We start from the raw sequence: 18,848 nt of genomic DNA on the forward strand, positions 1-18,848 counted from the left end.
TAGAGAACCGTTCTCCGCCCTACCTTCCAGTCCTCAAAACTCGCACTCCAACAGACCTTGTATTCCAGTATCCCTGCAAATCTCTCTCCCTTTTCACTTTCCTCAGGCTCCATCACACCCTCCCCCCCCCCCACTGTATTTTCATGTTCACAACATCACAACCATCTCTTGTGTGGTATATTGCTTCATTTACCCTTCCAGATGTATCTGCTGTTGCTGGGCCCTCCATTTGTCGGTGTTGACCATGTAAGTGGCATCCTAGCTGTTGACATTGAAGCTGACACATTGCCAGGGCATAAGAGTTGTTGTCCATGCAACAGGCTCCCCAACTCCAGTCAAATGATGAATCCAAAGGAACGGAAGAGACTAATACAGTTTGATATCAGTGGTATCATACGAGATGCCATTCAGCATTGAACACAACATAGGTCTGCCTTAGGGACTCCAGGTGTGGATTTTACCTCAGGGTTTACTCCGAAACCATCCCCAGTCTACCGGTCACTTCTATATCCCATTGAGATCATGATGTACTGGTCGGTCAGCGTATAACTCTCCCATTGAGACCATGGTGTACTGATCAAGATGGGACAAAACTGCAATGTCAGTTGAGATCGTGGCTCTGACTACATTATTTTTTCAGTTTGTGTAGATGGTTTTCAGGAACAACTCAGTGTGTTTGGGATGAGGTTGTGGTTTAGGATCATCACTGAGGGAGAGCTGGAGATCAGAGGCAGTAGATGTGGAGTCAGGCAGGAGACAGAGTTTGGAATCCAGGTCAGAGTGCTCTGCCGTCGAAGGCCAGCTGACCCTCAGAACAGAGCTCATGGCTGCAGGCGAGAGGACACAGACCAGGGCCGGTGACCACCCCCCACCCATGTCAGCAATTTGTGGGGTCAGGGGTTCATGCTGGAAGGACACTTGGGTTGGTGACACCATCTCCCCCTTTCTCCTAAGGATGGGGAATCCCAACTCTGGAGGTCCCAGCCCAGAGGTCAGAGTACCATGATCAGCAAGTTCGATGGTGAATACCCAGAGTTCGCCAAAGTCCAGGGGAAAAGCCGAAAGTCAAAGCCTCTGGCTCTGCCTATTCTAAAGTTGGGAATCCGATGGCTGTAAGTCAGAGTGTCCAGCCCGGGGTCTGGAGGTGTCCTGTCCTGGAGATGGAGGCCTTTTTGTGAGTGCAGGTGGGTAGATGTGAGGCTGAACAGGGGCTGCTTTTGCTATTTGGTGAAACAATGTGCAGTGGGCCATTTTTGGCTTTTCGAACTACGCTGCTTCAGCAAGCCCTCAACCCCGGTTAACCCTTACCTAATCACAGGACAATTTTACAATGACCAGTTAATGTTCCTGGCATGTCTTTGTGTGGTGGGAGGAAACCAGAGCACTTGGGGAAAGAAACACGCGCTCCATGGGGAGGGTGTACAAAGACTCCTTACAGACGCACCAGAATTGAACTGGGAACTCTGACGCACCAACCTATCACGCTAACCGCTACACTACCGTGTCACTGTGTTGTTGATTTGTTCTTTTATTGTTGTTGCTGCTTGTGATGTTCTCCTGAACATTCTGGACGTGCAATGTTGGTGCCAGAATGTGTGGTGACATTTGCAGGCTGCCCCTAGCTTATTCTTGGGTGTGTTGGTTGTTAACTCAAATTATATATTTCACGGTATGTTTCAATATACATGTGATAAATAAATTTTAGTCTTGGCTATGAAGTAGCCTGGCAAGCCAATAAGCAAACTGGCTGCCTGAACCTCTGGGTGTATCCAGCATATCCAGTTCGTGTCTAGAGTTTTCAGCATTAAATTTGCATATTTTTGTGTACCTACCATATATCAACCCAAATGGAAGGAATTTATAAGGTGGATGGTTGCAGTCTTTTCCCCAGGCTAGGGGAGACCAAAGTTATGGGGCATTGGTTTAGGGTGAGTGAAAAAGTTAAAGGGGTCCTGAGGGACAACGTTTTCACAAAGAGGTCTTTTGTGTTTGTGTTCTTCTGCTAACCATTGTGGGCCTGTTATGTTGATACTAAAATGTGTGGTGACACTTACAGGCTGCCCCCAGCACACCCTTGAGTGCATTGGTAGTTAGTCCAAATGATGCATTTCACTCTGTATCAATCTACACATGGTTAAAAAAACTTGATTCTTGATCGAGCTACCAGAGGAGATGGTTGAGGTAGGTACAATAGTAATATTGAAAATGCACTTAGCTAGGTACATAGGTTCAAGATTCAAGATTGTTTTATGTCATTTCTAGTAAACAAGTGTAAAGGATTGTTACTCCAAATCTGATACGGCACAAAAAAAACAATTAGATAAAGAATACAATGATTTTTAAATATATACAATAAGTGTAAATACATGAGATAACTTAAGTACATGGATTGATTATCTGTCCATAATGTGACGGTAGGCACAGGAGTGTCTGTACATAAGGTGACTCTGAGAGGAAATGATAAAGTAGTGGGTGATTGGGGGTTGTGGAGGTGTTGATCATCCTTACTGCTTGGGGGAAGTAACTGTTTTGAATCTAGTGGTTCAAAGTTCAAGTAAAATCATTGTCAAAGTATATATTTGTCACCATATACAACCCTGAGATTTATTTTCTTGTGGGCATAATCAATAAATCCAATAACCATAATAGAATCAACAGGGCAGACAAACAGTGTGCAAAAGACAACAAACTGCAAATACAAAAAAGAAAAAATAAAAAGCGACAAATATTGAGAACATGAGAAGAGGAGTCCTTGAAAATGAGTCCACAGATTGTTGAAATTGAGTGGTTATATCCTCGGGTTCAATAGCCTGATGGTTGAGGGGTAATCATTCCCTGTGCTGTGGGCCCTGAGGCTCGTACGCATCTTCTTCCTGATGGCAGCAGAGAGAAGAGAGCATGGCCTGGGTGGTGGGGTCCCTGAAGATAGATGCTGCTTTCCTACGACAACTCTCCATCTAGATGTGCTCAGTGACAGGTAGAGCTTTACCCGTGATGGACTGGGCCATACCCACTACCTCTCGTATGGTTTTCCGTCCGAGGCCATAGGTGTTTCCATACCAGGCTGTGATGCAGCCAGTCCGGGTGACTCTCTGCCGATGGACCTTTCTCATTAAGAAATAGAAACGGAAAGAGAACCAGCAGTCTGTCATGGGGCTCAGCAGTGACAGACCAAAACTGGTTCGGATCCTGTACAGGGACATGTCCACCTCCACTGCCAGGGGTAGCTTTTCACCTGGGTAATGGAGCAGGGACAGCTCACACCGTAAATGGCTTCTGGTCTGGGCCTGTGCTCCCCTTACTCATCTCCAATTTATTCATTACATCACAGTGTCTGCAATTAGGAACATCTCAGTTTCAGAGGAAGTGCTGGTAACATTATATGTTTGTATGCTGGCATCAAATCGTTCTGTCCCAGAAAAACAGGGATTCAGTGAGCCCAAGAATAGTCTCAGAACACTGGGGGAGCTCAGGAGGTCAGGCAGCAACTATGGAGGAAATGAAAGTTTTGGGCCAAGACCCTTCATCAAGACTGGAAATGAAGGGGGAAGATGTCAGAATAAGCATGTAGGGGGGAGGGGAAGGAAGACAATCTAGAAGGCGATAGGTGAAGCCAGGTAGGTGGGGGAGGAAGCTGGGAGGTGAATAGTGGAAAAGTAAAGGGCTGGAGAAGAAGGAATCTGATAGGAGAGGAAGTGGAACATGGGAGAAAGGGAAGAGGGAGAAGGTGATAGGTAAGTGAGAAGAGGTAAGAGGCCAGCGTGAGAAATGAAAGAAAGGGAAGGAGGAGGGGCAACATTTATGGATTTTCAGCATCAGTAGAATCTCTTGTGTTTACCAAGAGCAGCTTCATTCTATTTGTATATCAATGGCAGAGAATGTGATGTCCACTTTGGACTCAATGTGGGGAAAAAATGGAAGATGGTGAAATGAAGAGTCAAAGAAACTTAGAGTCATAGACCCATGGAGCAAAGCAGCAGGCTCTTTGCCCAACCAGTTCATGCCAACCCAGCTTGACCTAATGTCCCATATCCCTCTGAAAGGTGCCTGAAAAGAGCTAGTAACATCCACGCTGTTCATGGACAGAGAGGGACAGAGAGAGAAAAAAGGGGTAGGGGAAATAAAAATAAATAATGGATGGGGTACAAGGGGGAGGTGGGGCATTAATGGAAGTTCAAGAAGTCAATGTTCATGCCATCAAGTTGGAGGCTACCCAGATGGAATATAAGGTGATGTTCCTCCAACCTGAGTGTGGCTTCATCTTGACAGTAGAGGAGGCCGTGGATAGACATATCAGAATGGGAATGGGACTTTATTTTTTTTCTCTCCATGTCCCTCTCACAATCACTCCTTGCCTGCTCTCCATCTTCCTCTGGGCTGCCCTCCCCCTTTCTTTCTCCCTAGGCCTCCCGTCCCATGATCGTCCCCCTTCTCCAACTCTGTATCCCTTTTGCCAATCAACTTTCCAGCTCTTGGCTCCATCCCTCCCCCTCCTGTCTTCTCCTATCGTCTTGGATCTCCCCCACCCCCTCCCACTTTCAAATCTCTTACTACCTCTTCTTTCAGTTAGTCCTGACGAAGGGTCTCGGCCCAAAACGTCGACTGTACTTCTTCCTATAGATGCTGCCTGGCCTGCTGCGTTCCACCAGCATTTTTTGTGTGTGTTGCTTGAACTTCCAGCATCTGCAGATTTTCTCATGTTTGCATTTCTCAGCTCTCTTGTCTTCCTTTCAAATCGTAACACCCTCCTCTACTGCCTCAATGAGGCCACACTCAGGTTTGGAGGAACAACACCTTATATTCTGTCTGGGGTAGCTGCCAACCCAATGGCATGAACATAGATTTCTCTAACATCTGGTAATTTCTCCCTCCTCCCCCCATCTCAATTTCCATTCCCCATTCTGGTTACCCTGTCACCCCTTCTCACCTGCCCATCACCTCTCTCTGGTTCCCCTCCTCCTTTCTTTTCTTCCATAGTCTACTGTTCTTCTCCTCCTTTTTCTTCAGCTGTTTACCTCTTCCACCTGTCCACTCCCAACTTCATATTTCATCCCAATTTCCCCCTCACCAGATTTCACCTATCACTTGCCAGCTTGTAATCCCCCTGCCCTCCTCCAACCTTCTTATTTTGGCCTCTGTCCCCTTCCTTTCCAGTCCCGATGAAGGCTCAGCCCAAAATTTCAACAGTTTTTTCCCCTCCATAGATGCTGCCTGAACTGTTGAATTCCCGCAGCATTTTGTGTGTGTTGCTGAATATATACAGCATCTGCAGATATTCTTTTATCTATGTATCAGAGAGTGTTTTCATATTCCCCAAGTCCACTGCCTGTGAAGGTGGCGAACAGTTCAGTTTCTGAATTTGTCTTTGAAATTCACAGAGCTCCTGGAACTGGCCCTCCTAATACACCGGAGGGTCTCAGCGTAGTTCAAGCCCAACCAAGGTCACATCACCATGGAATTGTCAGGGTAAGCAGTCTGTCTCACTGAACCTGATTCTCCTGTATCGGGGGGAATTACTTCCCCTCGAGTGCGCATCGCAGAACATTGGGTGACGTGAGAATGGATCGCTTTCTGTCCATGTTCACTTCTGAGGTTTCCAAAGACCATCATGCACTTACGTAGCAGCATGCAAAAATTGCTGGAGGAACTCAGCAGGTCAGGCAGTATCTGTGGAGGGGAATAAATAATCGATGTTTCGGGCCGAGACCTGAAAATGCACATTTATAAATCGACTTTCACAGCATTGAGATGTTCCAATGCCTCTTACGGCCCGTTGAAGTGTGCACACTGCTGTGTGAGGGCCAGTGAGCAGGCGCTAACCCCCACATCAAAATCAGGTTTACTATCACCCAAGGGCCAGTGAGCAGGCGCTAACCCCCACATCAAAATCAGGTTTACTATCACCCAAGGGCCAGTGAGCAGGCGCTAACCCCCACATCAAAATCAGGTTTACTATCACCCAAGGGCCAGTGAGCAGGCGCTAACCCCCACATCAAAATCAGGTTTACTATCACCCAAGGGCCAGTGAGCAGGCGCTAACCCCCACATCAAAATCAGGTTTACTATCACCCAAGGGCCAGTGAGCAGGCGCTAACCCCCACATCAAAATCAGGTTTACTATCACCCAAGGGCCAGTGAGCAGGCGCTAACCCCCACATCAAAATCAGGTTTACTATCACCCAAGGGCCAGTGAGCAGGCGCTAACCCCCACATCAAAATCAGGTTTACTATCACCCAAGGGCCAGTGAGCAGGCGCTAACCCCCACATCAAAATCAGGTTTACTATCACCCAAGGGCCAGTGAGCAGGCGCTAACCCCCACATCAAAATCAGGTTTACTATCACCCAAGGGCCAGTGAGCAGGCGCTAACTCCCACATCAAAATCAGGTTTACTATCACCCAAGGGCCAGTGAGCAGGCGCTAACCCCCCCACATCAAAATCAGGTTTACTATCACCCAAGGGCCAGTGAGCAGGCGCTAACCCCCACATCAAAATCAGGTTTACTATCACCCAAGGGCCAGTGAGCAGGCGCTAACCCTCACATCAAAATCAGGTTTACTATCACCCAAGGGCCAGTGAGCAGGCGCTAACCCCCACATCAAAATCAGGTTTACTATCACCCAAGGGCCAGTGAGCAGGCGCTAACCCCCACATCAAAATCAGGTTTACTATCACCCAAGGGCCAGTGAGCAGGCGCTAACCCCCACATCAAAATCAGGTTTACTATCACCCAAGGGCCAGTGAGCAGGCGCTAACCCCCACATCAAAATCAGGTTTACTATCACCCAAGGGCCAGTGAGCAGGCGCTAACCCCCACATCAAAATCAGGTTTACTATCACCCAAGGGCCAGTGAGCAGGCGCTAACCCCCACATCAAAATCAGGTTTACTATCACCCAAGGGCCAGTGAGCAGGCGCTAACCCCCACATCAAAATCAGGTTTACTATCACCCAAGGGCCAGTGAGCAGGCGCTAACCCCCACATCAAAATCAGGTTTACTATCACCCAAGGGCCAGTGAGCAGGCGCTAACCCCCACATCAAAATCAGGTTTACTATCACCCAAGGGCCAGTGAGCAGGCGCTAACCCCCACATCAAAATCAGGTTTACTATCACCCAAGGGCCAGTGAGCAGGCGCTAACCCCCACATCAAAATCAGGTTTACTATCACCCAAGGGCCAGTGAGCAGGCGCTAACCCCCCCACATCAAAATCAGGTTTACTATCACCCAAGGGCCAGTGAGCAGGCGCTAACCCCCACACATCAAAATCAGGTTTACTATCACCCAAGGGCCAGTGAGCAGGCGCTAACCCCCACATCAAAATCAGGTTTACTATCACCCAAGGGCCAGTGAGCAGGCGCTAACCCCCACATCAAAATCAGGTTTACTATCACCCAAGGGCCAGTGAGCAGGCGCTAACCCCCACATCAAAATCAGGTTTACTATCACCCAAGGGCCAGTGAGCAGGCGCTAACCCCCACATCAAAATCAGGTTTACTATCACCCAAGGGCCAGTGAGCAGGCGCTAACCCCCACACATCAAAATCAGACTCCGGTTTATTATCATGTGAAATTTGTTAACTTAGCAGCAGCAGTTCAATGCAATACATAATATAGAAGAAAAAATTATAACAAATAAGTAAGTCAATGACAGTATACGTATATTGAATAGATTAAAAATCATACAAAAACAGAAATAACATATATTTAAAAAGTGAAGTAGTGTCCAAGGGTTCAATGTCCATTTAGGAATCAGATGGCAGAGGGGACGAAGCTGTTCCTGAATCGCTGAGTGTGTGCCTTCAGGCTTCTGTACCTCCTACCTGATGGTAACAGTGAGAAAAGGGCATGCCCTGGGTGCTGGAGATCTTTAATAATGAACGCTGCCTTTCTGAGACACCACTCCCTGAAGATGTCCTGGGTACTTTGTAGGCTACTGCCCAAGATGGAGCCGACTAGATTTACGACCCTCGGCAGCAGATTAGGCAGACAGTGACTTGAATGACAAAATGGAAGCAGAAAATGCAGGAAATACTCAGCAGGGCCAAGAGAAAGCAACACATACAAAATGCAGGAGAACTCAGCAGGTCAGGCAGCGTTTATGGAAATGAATAAACAGTTGATGTTTGGGGCTGAGAGCCTTCATCAGGACTGGAAAGGAAGGGGGAAGATGCCAGAATAAGAAGATGGGGGAGAGGAAGGCTAGAAGGTGATAAGTGAGGTCAGGTGAATGGGGAAGGGGGATGAAGTATGAAACTGGGAGTTTATAGGTGGAAGAGGTAAAAGACAGGAGAAGGAGGAACCTGATAGGAGAAGAGAGTGGACCATTGGAGAAAGGGCACCAGGTTTAGGTGATAGGCAGTTGAGGAGAAGAGGTAAGAGGCCAGAGTAGGAAAATAAAGATGAGGGAAGGAGAGGAGAAAAATTACTGAATGTTGGAGAAATCAATGTTCATGCCATCAGGTTGAAGGCTGCCCAAACAGATTATGAGGTGGTGTTCCTCTTACCTGAGTGTGGCATCATCATGGCAGAAGAGGAGGTCATGGACTGACAATATCAGAATGGGAATGAGTATGGGACTAGGATTTAAAATGGTTGGCCACTGGGAAATTCTGCTTTTTGTGGACGAGCTGAGGTGCTTGACAAGGTGGTCACCAATGTTGGGTGTCACCAATGTTGAGGAGGCTGCATTGGGAGCAATAGATACAGTAGATGACCCCAACAGAGTCACAGGTGAAATGTTACCTCACCTGGAAGGACTGTTTGGTGCACTGAATGGAGATGAGAGATACAGAGACAACGTTTCAGATTAATAGTTAAAACTGGGACGGAGGTAAAAAATGCTGTTTTAATCCATAAATCTGGCCCAGAGGTCTGGCAATAGAAGCTTCTCAATCTAAGCTGATGTGGCTAGCAAGGAGAGCTGCTTTCCTGGGAAAAGGGAGAAAGAACAGGGCAGTAACAAAAATCTGCTGGAGGAACTCAGAGATCAGGCAGCATCTGTAGGAAGTGGTGAGGGGACAATTGTTGACATTTTGGATCAGAAACTTACAACAGGACTGAGACGGAGTACAGTTCCTGACCTGCCGGGTAGGACACAGGATGTTTGACCAGGGTTTGCTTGTGTGTCTGTGTGTGTACAGTGAGTGTGTAGTGTGTGTGTATTGTGTAGTGCAGTGAGTGTGTAATACGTCTATGCATGTGTAGTGTGCCTGTGTGTGTACAGTGAGTGTGTAGTGTGTGTGTGTAGTTTAGTGAGTGTGCAGTGTAGTGGGTGTGTGTGTGTGTGTACAGTGAGTGTGTAGTGTGTGTGTCTGTGTGTGTACTGTGTCTGTGTAGTCTGTGTGTAGTGCGTGTAGTGTGTGTGGAGTGTGAGTGTGTAGTGTGTCTGTGTGTAGTGTAGTGAGTGTGTAGTATGTCTGTGTATAGTGTGTCTGTGTGGAGTGTGAGTGTGTATTGTGTCTGTGTGGAGTGTGAGTGTGTATTGTGTGGAGTGTGAGTGTGTGGTGTGTCTGTGTGTAGTTTAGTGAGTGTGCAGTGTAGTGGGTGTGTAGTGTGTCTGTGTGTGTAGTATAGTGAGTGTGCAGTATGTCTGTGTGTGTAGTGTGGCTGTGTGTGTGTACAGTGTGTAGTGTGTCTGTGTGAAATGTGAGTGTGTAATGTGTGTGTAGTGTAGAGTGTAGCGTGCCTGTGTGTAGTGTAGTGTGTCTGTACAATGAGTGTGTAGTGTGTCTGTGCGTGTGTACAGTGTAGTGTCTGTGTGTAGTATGTTTCTGTGTGTAGACAGTGAGTGTGTAGTGTGTGTGTGTACAGTGAGTGTAGTGTGTCTGTGTGTAGTGGGTGTGTAGTGTGTCTGTGTGTGCAGTGTAGTGAATGTACAGTATAGTATGTCTGTGTATATGTACAGTGAGTGTAGTGTGTGTGTGTGTGTGTGTAGTGCAGCTAGTGTGTGAGTGTGTAGTGTGTCTGTGTAGTGCAGTGGGTGTGTAGTGTGTCTCTGTGTGCAGTGTAGTGAATGTGTAGTGTGTCTGTATGTAGTGTAGTGAGTGTGTAGTCTGTATGTAGTGTGAATGTGTAGTGTGTCTGTGTGTAGTGTAGTGAGTGTGTAGTCTGTATGTAGTGTGAATGTGTAGTGTGTCTGTATGTAGTGTAGTGAGTGTGTAGTCTGTATGTAGTGTGAATGTGTAGTGTGTCTGTATGTAGTGTAGTGAGGGTGTAGTCTGTATGTAGTGTAGTGAATGTGTAGTGTGTCTGTGTGTAGTGTAGTGAGTGTGTAGTCTGTATGTAGTGTGAATGTGTAGTGTGTCTGTGTGTAGTGTAGTGAGTGTGTAGTCTGTATGTAGTGTAGTGAATGTGTAGTGTGTCTGTATGTAGTGTAGTGAGTGTGTAGTCTGTCTGTATGTAGTGTGAATGTGTAGTGTGTCTGTATGTAGTGTAGTGAGTGTGTAGTCTGTATGTAGTGTGAATGTGTAGTGTGTCTGTATGTAGTGTAGTGAGTGTGTAGTCTGTATGTAGTGTGAATGTGTAGTGTGTCTGTATGTAGTGTAGTGAGTGTGTAGTCTATGTAGTGTAGTGAGTGTAGTGTGTCTGTATGTAGTGCAGTGGGTGTGTAGTGTGTCTCTGTGTGCAGTGTAGTGAATGTGTAGTGTGTCTGTATGTAGTGTAGTGAATGTGTAGTGTGTCTGTATGTAGTGTAGTGAGTGTGTAGTCTGTATGTAGTGTGAATGTGTAGTGTGTCTGTATGTAGTGTAGTGAGTGTGTAGTCTGTATGTAGTGTGAATGTGTAGTGTGTCTGTGTGTGTAGTGCAGTGAGTGTGTAGTCTGTATGTAGTGTGAATGTGTAGTGTGTCTGTGTGTAGTGTAGTGAGTGTGTAGTCTGTATGTAGTGTGAATGTGTAGTGTGTCTGTGTGTAGTGTAGTGAGTGTGTAGTCTGTATGTAGTGTAGTGAGTGTGTAGTCTGTATGTAGTGTGAATGTGTAGTGTGTCTGTGTGTAGTGTAGTGAGTGTGTAGTCTGTATGTAGTGTAGTGAATGTGTAGTGTGTCTGTGTGTAGTGTAGTGAGTGTGTAGTCTGTATGTAGTGTAGTGAGTGTAGTGTGTCTGTATGTAGTGTAGTGAGTGTGTAGTCTGTATGTAGTGTGAATGTGTAGTGTGTCTGTGTGTAGTGTAGTGAGTGTGTAGTCTGTATGTAGTGTGAATGTGTAGTGTGTCTGTATGTAGTGTAGTGAGTGTGTAGTCTGTATGTAGTGTGAATGTGTAGTGTGTCTGTATGTAGTGTAGTGAGTGTGTAGTCTGTATGTAGTGTGAATGTGTAGTGTGTCTGTATGTAGTGTAGTGAGTGTGTAGTCTGTATGTAGTGTGAATGTGTAGTGTGTCTGTATGTAGTGTAGTGAGTGTGTAGTCTGTATGTAGTGTGAATGTGTAGTGTGTCTGTATGTAGTGTAGTGAGTGTGTAGTCTGTATGTAGTGTAGTGAATGTGTAGTGTGTCTGTATGTAGTGTAGTGAGTGTGTAGTCTGTATGTAGTGTAGTGAATGTGTAGTGTGTCTGTATGTAGTGTAGTGAGTGTGTAGTCTGTATGTAGTGTGAATGTGTAGTGTGTCTGTATGTAGTGTAGTGAATGTGTAGTGTGTCTGTATGTAGTGTAGTGAGTGTGTAGTCTGTATGTAGTGTAGTGAATGTGTAGTGTGTCTGTATGTAGTATAGTGAGTGTGTAGTGTGTATGTAGTGTGAATGTGTAGTGTGTCTGTATGTAGTGTAGTGAATGTGTAGTGTGTCTGTATGTAGTGTAGTGAGTGTGTAGTCTGTATGTAGTGTGAATGTGTAGTGTGTCTGTATGTAGTGTAGTGAATGTGTAGTGTGTCTGTATGTAGTGTAGTGAGTGTGTAGTCTGTATGTAGTGTGAATGTGTAGTGTGTCTGTATGTAGTGTAGTGAGTGTGTAGTCTGTATGTAGTGTGAATGTGTAGTGTGTCTGTATGTAGTGTAGTGAGTGTGTAGTCTGTATGCAGTGTAGTGAATGTGTAGTGTGTCTGTATGTAGTGTAGTGAGTGTGTAGTCTGTATGTAGTGTAGTGAGTGTGTAGTGAGTGTGTAGTGTGAATGTGTAGTGTGTCTGTATGTAGTGTAGTGAGTGTGTAGTCTGTATGTAGTGTGAATGTGTAGTGTGTCTGTATGTAGTGTAGTGAGTGTGTAGTGTGTCTGTGTGTAGTGTAGTGAGTGTGTAGTCTGTATGTAGTGTAGTGAGTGTAGTGTGTCTGTATGTAGTGTAGTGAGTGTGTAGTGTGAATGTGTAGTGTGTCTGTATGTAGTGTAGTGAGTGTGTAGTGTGAATGTGTAGTGTGTCTGTATGTAGTGTGAATGTGTAGTGTGTCTGTATGTAGTGTAGTGAGTGTAGTGTGTCTGTGTGTAGTGTAGTGAGTGTGTAGTCTGTATGTAGTGTAGTGAATGTGTAGTGTGTCTGTATGTAGTGTAGTGAGTGTGTAGTCTGTATGTAGTGTAGTGAGTGTGTAGTGAGTGTGTAGTGTGAATGTGTAGTGTGTCTGTATGTAGTGTAGTGAGTGTGTAGTCTGTATGTAGTGTGAATGTGTAGTGTGTCTGTATGTAGTGTAGTGAGTGTGTAGTCTGTCTGTATGTAGTGTGAATGTGTAGTGTGTCTGTGTGTAGTGTAGTGAGTGTGTAGTGTGTATGTAGTGTGAATGTGTAGTGTGTCTGTATGTAGTGTAGTGAGTGTGTAGTCTGTCTGTATGTAGTGTGAATGTGTAGTGTGTCTGTATGTAGTGTAGTGAGTGTGTAGTCTATGTAGTGTGGTGAGTGTGTAGTCTGTATGTAGTGTGAATGTGTAGTGTGTCTGTGTGTAGTGTAGTGAGTGTGTAGTCTGTATGTAGTGTGAATGTGTAGTGTGTCTGTATGTAGTGTAGTGAGTGTGTAGTCTGTATGTAGTGTGAATGTGTAGTGTGTCTGTATGTAGTGTAGTGAGTGTGTAGTCTGTATGTAGTGTGAATGTGTAGTGTGTCTGTATGTAGTGTAGTGAGTGTGTAGTCTGTATGTAGTGTGAATGTGTAGTGTGTCTGTATGTAGTGTAGTGAGTGTGTAGTCTGTATGTAGTGCAGTGGGTGTGTAGTGTGTCTCTGTGCAGTGTAGTGAATGTGTAGTGTGTCTGTATGTAGTGTAGTGAGTGTGTAGTGTGTCTGTATGTAGTGTGAATGTGTAGTGTGTCTGTATGTAGTGTAGTGAATGTGTAGTGTGTCTGTATGTAGTGTAGTGAGTGTGTAGTCTGTATGTAGTGTAGTGAATGTGTAGTGTGTCTGTATGTAGTGTAGTGAGTGTGTAGTGTGTATGTAGTGTAGTGAATGTGTAGTGTGTCTGTATGTAGTGTAGTGAGTGTGTAGTCTGTATGTAGTGTGAATGTGTAGTGTGTCTGTATGTAGTGTAGTGAATGTGTAGTGTGTCTGTATGTAGTGTAGTGAGTGTGTAGTCTGTATGTAGTGTGAATGTGTAGTGTGTCTGTATGTAGTGTAGTGAATGTGTAGTGTGTCTGTATGTAGTGTAGTGAGTGTGTAGTCTGTATGTAGTGTGAATGTGTAGTGTGTCTGTATGTAGTGTAGTGAGTGTGTAGTCTGTATGTAGTGTAGTGAATGTGTAGTGTGTCTGTATGTAGTGTAGTGAGTGTGTAGTCTGTATGTAGTGTAGTGAGTGTGTAGTGAGTGTGTAGTGTGAATGTGTAGTGTGTCTGTATGTAGTGTAGTGAGTGTGTAGTCTGTATGTAGTGTGAATGTGTAGTGTGTCTGTATGTAGTGTAGTGAGTGTGTAGTGTGTCTGTGTGTAGTGTAGTGAGTGTGTAGTCTGTATGTAGTGTAGTGAGTGTAGTGTGTCTGTATGTAGTGTAGTGAGTGTGTAGTGTGAATGTGTAGTGTGTCTGTATGTAGTGTAGTGAGTGTGTAGTGTGAATGTGTAGTGTGTCTGTATGTAGTGTGAATGTGTAGTGTGTCTGTATGTAGTGTAGTGAGTGTGTAGTGTGTCTGTGTGTAGTGTAGTGAGTGTGTAGTCTGTATGTAGTGTAGTGAGTGTAGTGTGTCTGTGTGTAGTGTAGTGAGTGTGTAGTCTGTATGTAGTGTAGTGAATGTGTAGTGTGTCTGTATGTAGTGTAGTGAGTGTGTAGTCTGTATGTAGTGTAGTGAGTGTGTAGTGAGTGTGTAGTGTGAATGTGTAGTGTGTCTGTATGTAGTGTAGTGAGTGTGTAGTCTGTATGTAGTGTGAATGTGTAGTGTGTCTGTATGTAGTGTAGTGAGTGTGTAGTCTGTCTGTATGTAGTGTGAATGTGTAGTGTGTCTGTGTGTAGTGTAGTGAGTGTGTAGTGTGTATGTAGTGTGAATGTGTAGTGTGTCTGTATGTAGTGTAGTGAGTGTGTAGTCTGTCTGTATGTAGTGTGAATGTGTAGTGTGTCTGTATGTAGTGTAGTGAGTGTGTAGTCTATGTAGTGTAGTGAGTGTGTAGTCTGTATGTAGTGTGAATGTGTAGTGTGTCTGTGTGTAGTGTAGTGAGTGTGTAGTCTGTATGTAGTGTGAATGTGTAGTGTGTCTGTATGTAGTGTAGTGAGTGTGTAGTCTGTATGTAGTGTGAATGTGTAGTGTGTCTGTATGTAGTGTAGTGAGTGTGTAGTCTGTATGTAGTGTGAATGTGTAGTGTGTCTGTATGTAGTGTAGTGAGTGTGTAGTCTGTATGTAGTGTGAATGTGTAGTGTGTCTGTATGTAGTGTAGTGAGTGTGTAGTCTGTATGTAGTGCAGTGGGTGTGTAGTGTGTCTCTGTGCAGTGTAGTGAATGTGTAGTGTGTCTGTATGTAGTGTAGTGAGTGTGTAGTCTGTATGTAGTGTGAATGTGTAGTGTGTCTGTAGTGTGTAGTGTAGTCTGTTGTGTAGTGTGTGTGTAGTCTGTATGTAGTGTAGTGAATGTGTAGTGTGTCTGTATGTAGTGTGAATGTGTAGTGTGTCTGTATGTAGTGTAGTGAGTGTGTAGTCTGTATGTAGTGTAGTGAGTGTGTAGTCTGTATGTAGTGTGAATGTGTAGTGTGTCTGTATGTAGTGTAGTGAGTGTGTAGTCTGTATGTAGTGTGAATGTGTAGTGTGTCTGTATGTAGTGTAGTGAGTGTGTAGTCTGTCTGTATGTAGTGTGAATGTGTAGTGTGTCTGTATGTAGTGTAGTGAGTGTGTAGTCTGTATGTAGTGTAGTGAGTGTGTAGTCTGTATGTAGTGTGAATGTGTGTGTGTGTATGTAGTGTAGTGAGTGTGTAGTGTGTCTGTATGTAGTGTGAATGTGTAGTGTGTCTGTGTGTAGTGTAGTGAGTGTGTAGTCTGTATGTAGTGTGAATGTGTAGTGTGTCTGTATGTAGTGTAGTGAGTGTGTAGTCTGTATGTAGTGTGAATGTGTAGTGTGTCTGTATGTAGTGTAGTGAGTGTGTAGTCTGTATGTAGTGTGAATGTGTAGTGTGTCTGTATGTAGTGTAGTGAGTGTGTAGTCTGTATGTAGTGTGAATGTGTAGTGTGTCTGTATGTAGTGTAGTGAGTGTGTAGTCTGTATGTAGTGCAGTGGGTGTGTAGTGTGTCTCTGTGCAGTGTAGTGAATGTGTAGTGTGTCTGTATGTAGTGTAGTGAGTGTGTAGTCTGTATGTAGTGTGAATGTGTAGTGTGTCTGTATGTAGTGTAGTGAGTGTGTAGTCTGTATGTAGTGTGAATGTGTAGTGTGTCTGTATGTAGTGTAGTGAGTGTGTAGTCTGTATGTAGTGTAGTGAGTGTGTAGTCTGTATGTAGTGTGAATGTGTAGTGTGTCTGTATGTAGTGTGAATGTGTAGTGTGTCTGTGTGTAGTGTAGTGAGTGTGTAGTCTGTATGTAGTGTGAATGTGTAGTGTGTCTGTATGTAGTGTAGTGAGTGTGTAGTCTGTATGTAGTGTGAATGTGTAGTGTGTCTGTATGTAGTGTAGTGAGTGTGTAGTCTGTATGTAGTGTGAATGTGTAGTGTGTCTGTATGTAGTGTAGTGAGTGTGTAGTGTGTCTGTAGTGTAGTGAGTGTGTAGTCTGTATGTAGTGTGAATGTGTAGTGTGTCTGTATGTAGTGTAGTGAGTGTGTAGTCTGTATGTAGTGTGAATGTGTAGTGTGTCTGTATGTAGTGTAGTGAGTGTGTAGTCTGTATGTAGTGTGAATGTGTAGTGTGTCTGTATGTAGTGTAGTGAGTGTGTAGTCTGTATGTAGTGTAGTGAGTGTGTAGTGTGTCTGTATGTAGTGTGAATGTGTAGTGTGTCTGTATGTAGTGTAGTGAGTGTGTAGTCTGTATGTAGTGTGAATGTGTAGTGTGTCTGTATGTAGTGTAGTGAGTGTGTAGTCTGTATGTAGTGTGAATGTGTAGTGTGTCTGTATGTAGTGTAGTGAGTGTGTAGTCTGTATGTAGTGTGAATGTGTAGTGTGTCTGTATGTAGTGTAGTGAGTGTGTAGTCTGTATGTAGTGTGAATGTGTAGTGTGTCTGTGTGTAGTGTAGTGAGTGTGTAGTCTGTATGTAGTGTAGTGAGTGTGTAGTCTGTATGTAGTGTAGTGAATGTGTAGTGTGTCTGTATGTAGTGTAGTGAGTGTGTAGTCTGTATGTAGTGTGAATGTGTAGTGTGTCTGTGTGTAGTGTAGTGAGTGTGTAGTCTGTATGTAGTGTGAATGTGTAGTGTGTCTGTATGTAGTGTAGTGAGTGTGTAGTCTGTATGTAGTGTGAATGTGTAGTGTGTCTGTATGTAGTGTAGTGAGTGTGTAGTCTGTATGTAGTGTGAATGTGTAGTGTGTCTGTATGTAGTGTAGTGAGTGTGTAGTGTGTCTGTATGTAGTGTGAATGTGTAGTGTGTCTGTATGTAGTGTAGTGAGTGTGTAGTGTGTCTGTATGTAGTGTGAATGTGTAGTGTGTCTGTATGTAGTGTAGTATGAGTGTAGTGTGTATGTAGTGTAGTGAGTGTGTCTGTGTGTAGTGTAGTAGTAGTGTGTAGTGTAGTGTAGTGTGTAGTGTAGTCTGTATGTAGTGTGATGTGTAGTCTGTATGTAGTGTGTAGTGAGTGAGTGTGTAGTCTGTTGTATGTAGTGTGTAAGTGGTGTGTAGTGTGTCTGTATGTAGTGTGAATGTGTAGTGTGTCTGTATGTAGTGTAGTGAGTGTGTAGTCTGTATGTAGTGTGAATGTGTAGTGTGTCTGTATGTAGTGTAGTGTGTGTGTAGTCTGTATGTAGTGTAGTGAGTGTGTAGTCTGTATGTAGTGTGAATGTGTAGTGTGTCTGTATGTAGTGTAGTGAGTGTGTAGTCTGTATGTAGTGTAGTGAGTGTGTAGTCTGTATGTAGTGTAGTGAGTGTGTAGTGTGTCTGTATGTAGTGTAGTGAGTGTGTAGTCTGTATGTAGTGTGAATGTGTAGTGTGTCTGTATGTAGTGTAGTGAGTGTGTAGTCTGTATGTAGTGTGAATGTGTAGTGTGTCTGTATGTAGTGTAGTGAGTGTGTAGTGTGTCTGTAGTGTGTAGTGTGTGTGTAGTGTGTGAATGTGTAGTGTGTCTGTATGTAGTGTAGTGAGTGTGTAGTGTGTCTGTATGTAGTGTGAATGTGTAGTGTGTCTGTATGTAGTGTAGTGTATGTGTGTAGTGTGTGTGTCTGTATGTAGTGTGAATGTGTAGTGTGTCTGTATGTAGTGTAGTGAGTGTGTAGTCTGTATGTAGTGTAGTGAATGTGTAGTGTGTCTGTATGTAGTGTGTATGTGTAGTGTGTCTGTATGTAGTGTAGTGAGTGTGTCTGTATGTAGTGTAGTGAGTGTGTAGTCTGTATGTAGTGTGTGAATGTGTAGTGTGTCTGTATGTAGTGTAGTGAGTGTGTAGTCTGTATGTAGTGTGAATGTGTAGTGTGTCTGTATGTAGTGTAGTGAGTGTGTGTCTGTCTGTATGTGTGTAGTGTATGTAGTGATGTGTATGTGTAGTGTGTGTGTAGTGTGTTGTATGTAGTGTAGTGTAGTGAGTGTGTAGTCTGTATGTAGTGTGAATGTGTAGTGTGTCTGTATGTAGTGTAGTGAGTGTGTAGTCTGTATGTAGTGTGAATGTGTAGTGTGTCTGTATGTAGTGTAGTGAGTGTGTAGTGTGTCTGTATGTAGTGTGAATGTGTAGTGTGTCTGTGTGTAGTGTAGTGAGTGTGTAGTCTGTATGTAGTGTGATGTGTAGTGTGTCTGTATGTAGTGTGAATGTGTAGTGTGTCTGTATGTAGTGTATGGTGTGTGTCTGTTGTAGTGTGAATGTGTAGTGTGTCTGTATGTAGTGTGTGAGTGTGTAGTGTGTCTGTATGTAGTGTGTGGTGTGTGTCTGTATGTAGTGTAGTGAGTGTGTAGTCTGTATGTAGTGTGAATGTGTAGTGTGTCTGTATGTAGTGTAGTGAGTGTGTAGTCTGTATGTAGTGTATGTGTAGTGTGTCTGTATGTAGTGTAGTGAGTGTGTAGTCTGTATGTAGTGTGAATGTGTAGTGTGTCTGTGTGTAGTGTAGTGAGTGTGTAGTGTGTCTGTGTGTAGTGTGAATGTGTAGTGTGTCTGTATGTAGTGTAGTGAGTGTGTAGTCTGTATGTAGTGTAGTGAGTGTGTAGTGTGTCTGTATGTAGTGTGAATGTGTAGTGTGTCTGTATGTAGTGTAGTGAGTGTGTAGTGTGTCTGTATGTAGTGTAGTGAGTGTGTAGTCTGTATGTAGTGTGAATGTGTAGTGTGTCTGTATGTAGTGTAGTGAGTGTGTAGTGTGTATGTAGTGTGAATGTGTAGTGTGTCTGTGTGTAGTGTAGTGTAGTGTGAATGTGTAGTGTGTCTGT

At 44.2% G+C, this 18,848-nt stretch overlaps 1 protein-coding gene across 3 annotated transcripts in view; it reads left to right on the forward strand.

Annotated features, from left to right (window-relative positions):
- LOC134352187 (SEC14-like protein 1) overlaps positions 1-18,848 on the forward strand; it is a 147,457-nt gene that overhangs the window by 80,341 nt on the left and 48,268 nt on the right. The window lies entirely within an intron of this gene.

Source organism: Mobula hypostoma, chromosome 9 (genome assembly GCF_963921235.1).
Source record: "Mobula hypostoma chromosome 9, sMobHyp1.1, whole genome shotgun sequence".
NCBI classification, from domain to species: Eukaryota; Metazoa; Chordata; class Chondrichthyes; order Myliobatiformes; family Myliobatidae; genus Mobula; species Mobula hypostoma.